The sequence below is a fragment of the Myotis brandtii genome, unplaced genomic scaffold (genome assembly GCF_000412655.1).
Source record: "Myotis brandtii unplaced genomic scaffold, ASM41265v1 scaffold298, whole genome shotgun sequence".
In the NCBI taxonomy this organism is placed as follows: Eukaryota; Metazoa; Chordata; class Mammalia; order Chiroptera; family Vespertilionidae; genus Myotis; species Myotis brandtii.
In genome coordinates, this window is record NW_005361391.1 from 738781 (window position 1) to 747595 (window position 8815).

General features: G+C 41.8%; 1 pseudogene; it reads right to left on the bottom strand.

Moving 5' to 3' along the window:
- Positions 1 to 2424: 2424 nt before the first annotated feature.
- LOC102263622 lies at positions 2425 to 5061 on the bottom strand (annotated as a pseudogene).
- Positions 5062 to 8815: the final 3754 nt, after the last annotated feature.

The window sequence follows — 8815 nt, forward strand, 5'->3', positions numbered from 1 at the left end:
TGGATACATGAACATTCATACCTTAGTATTCAGAGGGTGATCAGAGTTTTATCTGAAAGTTCAATGGATATGCAAGCATTGACACAGGACTGCAAAGTTCAAAAGTTTAGTTCCCAGGCTAATTAAAAGAAGAATAGAATTGTTTCCTCATGTCTAAACCTACTTGATTTTAGAGCAGGTTTACTATGATGACTGTATTTTATTTCTTTTAGTATTTTTTTTTAATCCTCACCCAAAAATGTTTTTTTTCCATTGATTTTTAGAGAGAGTGGAAGGGAGAGAGTCAGGCAGGGGAGAGAGAAAAACATCGATGTGAAAGAGACACATTGATTGGTGGCCTTCTGCACATGTTCCAACTGGGGCTGGGGATGGAACCTGCAACCGAGATATCTGCCCTTGAACAGGAATCGAACCTCAGACCCTTTGATGCTCGTATCAATGCTCAAATCACTGAGAAACACTGTCCATGGCTGCATTTTATTTCTTTGTGACTAGTAGCCATCCAGGGATTAAAGGTTCTTCATCCCACTCCTTTTTACCCTTAATCTTAATAAGCACATGTTTCTTTGAACCAGGGCTATTCCAGCAAATTCCTTTCTCTGACCACCAACTAAAGATTCTGGTCACACAATTTCAATGTGTGAAGGAGGGGTTTTCCCACACCAACAAGAAATTTTTGGACACCAGATGGGTGTCCTACAATTCAACTCAATTCTGACATAATCTACCTGGAAATAGCATCAGATCCCTTAGGTTAAGGGCCTGGTCCTACAAGCCTGCTCCTCCTGCCCCAACTACAGACACCAGTATGAAGTCCAGGTCGTCACCTGTTCTTCTAACCGACTTGTTACAGATTGGAGTTTGCAGTGGCCTCTGCCTTGGGTTTGATCATTTTGCTAGAGTAGCTCACAGGAGGCCACATCAGGACTGCAGCCACATTTGGGATGGCAAATTCCAAACTTCCACTCATGGTTGGTTCTCCTGGCAGACAGCACCCATCCTTAAGTGCTTTCCAAAAGTCATCTGACTGACTATATATTTACTAGATGCCTGGTGCACAAAATTTGTGCACTGGGGGGGGGGGGTCCCTCAGCCCAGCCTGCACCCTCTACAATCTGGGACCCCTCGAGCGATGTCCAACTGCCTGTTTAGGCCCGATCCCACCAGGACATCCTACCAGGCAGTAGGACATCCCTTTCACAATCCAGGACTGTTGGCACCCAACCACTCACCTGCCTGCCTGCCTGATTGCCTCTAACCCCTTCTGCCCCTAACTGCCCTCTCCTGCTGGCCTGGTCACCCCTAACTTCTCTCCCTTGCCAGCCTGGTCACCCCTAACTGTCATCTCCTGAAGGCCTGATCACTCACAACTGCCCTCCCTTTCAGGCCTGGTCCCTCCCAACTTTCCTCCCCTTCTGGCCATCTTGTGTCCACATGGGGGTGGCCATCTTTGATCACATGGGCGTCCATCTTGTGTGTTGGAGTGATGGCCAATTTGCATATTACCTCTTTATTAGATAGGATTATAAATCATAGTATCACATATTTAATCAGAAACACAAAATAAAAACATGTTAAAGTATTCATTTTCATATTTTAGATCAGATTTATTATTTACTTATATTTTATGCAACAATATTGTTTATTTGAAATTTAATTGCTTAATTTAAGTACATAAAATCAACTTTCCTCTGCAGATGAGTTTTATGGATATTTTCAGGACTGACCAGGAAGATATATAATATTAAAGAGAATTCCCAGTAGCATTTTTTAAAAATATATATGCTTTTATTGATTTCAGAGATGAAGGGATAGGGAGAGAGAGAAACATCAATGATGAGAGAATCATTGATCAGCTGCCTCCTGTACGCCCCCTATTGGGGATCAAGCCCACAACCCAGGAATGTGCCCTGACTGGGAATCGAACCATGACCTCCTGGTTCATAAGTAGATAATCAACCACTGAGCACACCAGCTGGGCTCCAGTAAGATTCTTAATTTAGGATATAAATAAAACAGTAGCAGCCCTAGCAGTTTTGACTCCATGGTTGGAGCGCTAGCCCAAGGACTGAAGGAATCCGGGTTTGATTCCAGTCAAGAGTATATACATCTGTGACAGGCTCAATCCCCAGCCACCGGTCCAGGTATATGCGAGAGGCAACCAATCTAATGTGTCTTACATCAATGTTTGTCTTTCTCTGTCTCTCCCTCTCCCTTCCACTCTGTCTAAAAATCAATGGAAAAAATATCCTCCGGTGAGGATTATCCAAAAACCAAACAAACAAAACAAAAAGCAATAGTAATGTTTGGTTCAATTTATGTCTTAGTTGATTTATTTATTTTTTAATGTAAACATTCTTGATTTATTAATTTTGAGAGTAATGACACAAATTCTCCTTGGAATGGAAAACTTGCTTGTCTGGGTTACTTCATTCTTTTTCTCTTTTTCAAAAGTGCATCTCATAGTGCCAACTGCTTTTCTTGGAAGGAATGCTTACTTTTTGAGTGGACATTATGATTATAGCGCATCATCATAAAGTTCTTTTTTTTTTCTTCTCTTTATTTGTGGGACTGAAAAATTGATTCATTTTCGTTTTCTTCCTCACAAATTCTTTTCAGTCTGTTTTTCCAGCTATTGCAGTTGCTAGTCTTGTCCCCTTGTCAGACTTTTGTTTTTTATGAAGGCGAGGCGTTCAATGTCCCAAAGAGAGTAACTCACTCCTGCAATCTTCATCACTGTCTATTTCAATGCATTTCCTCTTTAGGGCTTTCCCGGGGGCAGAGTTGAGTTCTTTCCTCATTTGGGCCAGATTTTCTGGATATCTTCCTGAGTTGGTTGGTGCTGAGGGCTACAGCTCTGGTTTCCACTTCTCTGAGGGCATTGCTGTTCAGCTTCTTGGAGATTTCCTGCTGTTCTTCATCACAAGAGTGGTGCACGTCAACCCAATCACCATCCTCATCAGCCTCTTCACTAAGACTGGCACTTTCCCACCCATGTTCATCATTTTCAGCATTCTCTTCTTATTTTTTAACTTCTAGAATTTATATTCCTGGAATGTAAATTTTAGCATCTTATTCTCCATATTTTTGTACTACTGCCTCTGTAGACTTACCCCAGAATTTCTTCTGTAACACCTGAGGATTTGGTGTTCGGAAGAGCTGAATCAAAGTTCTAGAAGACATCATAACATTCTTATCTTTGTGTGATTTATACTGAACCAGGTCTTGGAGAAGTTCTTTAGTCATAGCTAGAGGATGAGCTATTATCTCCTTCATAGCGTTGAGTCCCACTGTCATGGTTTTCCCAGAGTTTTTATGGATAACAAAATTGTTGGCCACAACCATAAGCAATGATTTAATACTAAGTGATGCGATGCTTGTGCAGCAAACAGATGGATCTTTCTTGCTTCTCTTTGGTGGGTTGCAGAAAACTTTGCACAAAGAGATAGAAGTTGAAGAGAAAAAGCTTATGAATTCCCACCAATTTGTAAATGAGGTCCAAGAGCATCATCTTCACTTCAAACCTCTCCTTAGTGCTCTCTATCTGCTTTAGTAGTTTTTCTGCAAAATCTTGGGGGTCATGAATCAAGTGAATAGCTAAAAAGTTAGACACCTCTTTTTATCTTCTCCTTTTGTTTCTTGCACACCTTCATAGCCTTTTCCAACCTTTTCTTGTGTTTGAAGCTTTTCCTCCCTGTGGCATACTGCACTGCAGGTCTCTTGCTGTTTGGTCCCTCATCTTCAGATGTTGAGTCGCTGTCCTGTTTCTCCTCTTCATCCTTCCCAAGGATGAATGTCATAACAGCAACATGTGTCATGGTGATCTTAGAGACACATGCCGTTGTGATCACATGGACAGTTTTGGCATCATTCCAGATGTTTCTTCTGTAGACTTCAATTATCATATCCAAAGATATCTTGGTTGCAGTTGCATTGCTGTCTTTTAACATGGTATATATGAAATTCTGCAACACTACATTCACTTTATTGTTCTTGTGCTTTGCATTTATATTCTTTTTATAAAATACTAGTAGCCCTGCGCATGAATCCATGTGCCAGTAGCTCTCTGCGGGGCCTGGCCACTCTGCGCTTGCTGCCCAGAGGCTCTCTGAAACCCAGAGGCCCATCCGTGGCTGGGGACACAACGCTTGCCTCGTCACTGGGACGATGATGCAAGCTTTCCCCCCCCTACCCCCGGCCACTCTGTGCCCGCTGCCCAGAGGCCCTCTGCGGCAGGGGTGAAGCAAGCATTCTGCCAGGCTGCTCATGCTGCCTGCTCTCAGGGGCTGCGCCCCCCCCTCCCCCGGGACTGGGGGACTCTGATGGGGCTGAGAGGACTGGATACTGCCATCTTGTGGCTATGGGTGCCGCCATCTTTGTGATGGAGTGATGGTTAATTTGCATATTACCCTGTTATTATATAGGCTATTTTTATTGATTTTAGAGAGGAAAGGAGAGAGAGAGAAAGAGAGAGAGGAACATCAAAGATGAGAGAGAATAATTGAATGGCTGCCTCCTGCACGCCCCTACTCAGGATTGAGCCCACAACCCAGGCATGTGCCCTTGACCTGAATCAAACCTGAGACCCTTCAGTCCACAGGCTGATGCTCTATCCACTGAGCCAAACTAGCTAGGGCTGCATTTGTATTCTTGATATCAGTCCATGTATAAAATCTTTCCCAGAAGCATGGCAACACAGAAGTTCGAAGAAGAGTTCTAGCAATTTGATGTATTGATGAGATTCTTATTTCTAAGCAAGATCAAAGCTTTGCAAAATGTCATTAGAAGATCTGGATACAAGGGTGATTGTAGGAGACAAGATCTTTCAACTCTTGAAGAAAGTTACTTAAATGTTCTGGGTAGCAGTGACCAATCTGTTTCATAAACATCACCAGCTATGCCAAGTCTTCGCTGGATTTATTTGGTTGTAATCTGAAATTCTCCACATTGGATTTGTAGTGATTATACTGCTGTAGAAAGTCCTCCACGTAGGCCAGTCTCACTTGATCAGGTTCTATAACTGCTCAGGTTGCTGGGCAGCTTGTTGTTTCTGTTGGACATAGTAGCTGCTGATTGACTCCATGCAGAGAAGTTTTAAAAAACCTACATCGCTGGCAACTACCAACCATCCCAGCTGCGGCTAGGAATGGAGTGTGACCAGAAACAGCCCTCCCCTCCCCAGCAATGCTCAGCAGGCAGTGCTATCTTGGCTCTTAAAGCCAGCTAGTGTCTTGGTTGATTTAAATTCATGCAAATTATAACTGAAAGGGAACTCTGGCTTCATCAGGAGGTAGACCATACTTTTAATGATCATAGATTTCAAATTTTTAGAAAGAACAGAAAACAGTAATATTTTTCCAGCACCCTAAGACCTTAGCTCTTTGAGGGGAGGCCTGTGCCTTAGTTTTCATAGGCTCTGAAACTAGAGAGAGAGGAGTGGAAGTTGAGGGAAAGCATTTTCTCCCCATTTCATTGTGAGGTAATTGAGGACAAGGAACTTTTCTGAGATTATAACCAGGGTCATAACTTCAGATTTTCTGTACCCTTATGGAATACATTTTGCTTTCCTGAGCTGCTTCCTAATAGACCATGTTTCTTCTGATAGTATTTCTTCTTAGGTAAACTTATTGCTCCACTTTTTTTTTTTTTTTTTGGTCCCATGGATGGACAGAACTTTGGTTCAAGCCTCCCCCTTCTTCTTCCTTGGAGAAATTTTTATTGAAACTTCTGACTTCTACCTCTACACCTTTCTTCACTCCAAGGGAAGAAGTTTGATGAAGCAGACTGTGATTGGTGAGGAGTCACTGAGTTACAGTGCCTAAAAGCAGGAACAAGGCTCCTCACTTTTTTTTTTCACTCTTGGATGGACAGAACTTTGGTTCAAGCCTCCCCCTTCTTCTTCCTTGGAGAAATTTTTATTGAAACTTCTGACTTCTACCTCTACACCTTTCTTCACTCCAAGGGAAGAAGTTTGATGAAGCAGACTGTGATTGGTGAGGAGTCACTGAGTTACAGTGCCTAAAAGCAGGAACAAGGCTCCTCACTTTTTTTTTTCACTCTGTGCGCAGGTTCTGCAGGGTCTCATCTGCCTCAGCTCCCTTGTGATGAACACACCTGGTGAGAAAGATCCCCCACCTTCTCAAGGCAGCAGGCAATCTACCATCATTTCTCTGTTCCAGCTCTGCCACCTCTCACTGCATGAGTAAGTTGGTGGGTGAATCTATTCCAAAATAATGGAGTGGTGGGAGGGAGGATAGGAAACCACTCAGGCTTCAAATTTGAGCCAAATTTTTCTAATGTTTCCTAGAACAAGATTGTGTTGTGCCCCGAACCAAATATAATATGCTGCATTAGATGCTCATTCCCTGTTATCCTTGTTTAAGTGCTCTATCAGTAATCAATGCTGGAAGAAAGAGAGTGACAAAAGATAAGCTACTCCAACATAATAGTTATCACTATGTCAGAAGAGTTATTATTGGTGCTGTTTATAACTTTGTAGTATGGAGAATTTCAGCATCTATAAACACACACACACACACACACACACACACACACACACAACAAAAACAAAAACAAAAACAAACAATACAAAACACCAAACAGAATACTTTAAATAAATTCCCATGTACTCATTCACAAACCCCAACAACCATTAATTCATGTCCAATGATTCTCCATCTGGACCTTTAAGAAGTTTTTTTTTAAACCTTTAAATATCTTTTTTTTTTCTAAATGACAAGTGTATCTCTCATTTTCTTAGACCACACAGCCTAGCGTGGATGGTAGTTAAAGCTTGGGGGTAGCAATAACAACAAGAAGACAATAATAACATCAGAGTGACTCTCAATCCAACAGCAGTAGTGGGATCTCAAGTCCCCCTAACTCCTTTATTTCTCTGAGAGGATTCTAGGAGGTTAATGTATTGTTTTTATTTTTGACATCCTCTATATTTTTCTTACAATAGCAAAAATGTTCTTCTTTCACTTAGAGACTCTGAGGGACAATTGCCTCTCTGCTGCTGCTGGGATCAGCCTTTTTTTTTACTTAGTTTTTTAGGCTCTTCACTTTTTTTGAGAGGAAGATATAGAGATTTCCCATATACCTTCTGCCCCCACACATGCATAGCTTACCACATTATCAACATCACTCACCAAAGCGATATATTTGTTAAAACTGATGAACCTATATTGACACATCATAATCACACCCAGTCCATAGTTTATATTAGGATTTATGCTTGGTGTTGTACATTCTATGGGTTTGGGTAAATGTATAATGATATGCATCCATCATTATAATATCATATAGAGTATTTTTATTGGCCTAAAAATCCTCTATGCTCTGCCTATTCATTCCCTCCCACCTCCAACCCTTGGCAACCACTGATTTTGTTGTTGTTGTTCTTAATCCCCACCCAAGGATATTTTTCAATTGATTTTTAGAGAGAGTAGAAGGGAGGGGGAGAGATGCAGAGAAAGGGAAACATCAATGTGAGAGAGACACATCAATTGGTTGCCTACCCCACGCACCCCAACCAGAACCAGGATCAAGCAACTGAGGTACATGCCCTTGACCAGAATCCAACCTGGGACCCTTCGATCCACAGGCAGACTCTCTATCCACTGAGCCAGCCTGGCTAGAGTGGCAACCACTGATTTTACTATCATCATAGTTTTGCCTTTACCAGCATGCCATATAGTTGGAATGATATGGTATGTAACCATTTTAGATTGGCTTCTTTCACTTAGTAATATGCATTACTCCATGTCTTTAATAAGGTTATTCCATGCTTACCATGGCTTAAAAGCCCATTTCTTTTTAACACTGAATAATGTTCCATTGTCTAGATATATGGAAGTTTATTTATCCATTCACCTATTGAAGGATATCTTGGTTGTTTCCAAGTTTGGGCAATTATGAATAAAGCTGCAACAAAGATCTATGTGCAGGTTTTTGTGTAGACGCAATGAGAGGAATTAGCCTGACACATAGGCAGGGCAGGGGTCCAGTGGAAAACAAAGGCAGGTGGAATATAGGCAGTGGCAGACATGGTAGTTTGAGCAAGCCTAACCATGCAGAAATAACAAAATGTTTTTGGATTCAGAGTGGTAAGCATATGAAACTGGGGAGGGTCTACAACAATAAGGTAAACTGACTCATAGGAACTGGGAAAGTTCAGGTCCATTACTGGGCAAGAACAATTGAAGGAATCAATCAGACGACAACCTGGATAGATATAGAGCAGACTTGTAGCAAATATGTACCCCTGGACTACATGGCTTCACGGGAAGGCCATTATTGGGTTGCATCCCCGTGCAAGGAGTCTGAATCTACTTGTAATACATTTTCCACACTTTTGCTCAAATCTTCTGGTCCACAGAGTTCATTCTTCAGCATCGCAAGATATGATCCTGGAAAAAAAACCTCAGCTCACTGTTCCAGTTATCAGTAAGTTTTCAACTTATCTAGGAAAATACCAAGGAGTGTGATTGTTGGGTTGTATGGTAAGAGTATATGAACATTTCCCCCTGTCTACAAACATCAAAGACTTACCAAGGATGAGAAGCTACTGACACCAGAGGCAGACAGCTATCCCAAGACATCAACAGGCCTGTATGTTTACAGATTAATGTTGAACTCAGAAACCATTTTATTTGTCTTTATCTGTCTGCTAATTATCTATTTATATAAAAACCCGGGGTGTAACATCACAACCCAAGGCTCGACCAACAGGAAGGAAGTCAGTCCTGCAGGGGTTGTCTTGGAAATGGCTGCACCCTCCCTGAGCTGTTTCCCCGCAAGGACGGCAATGTTT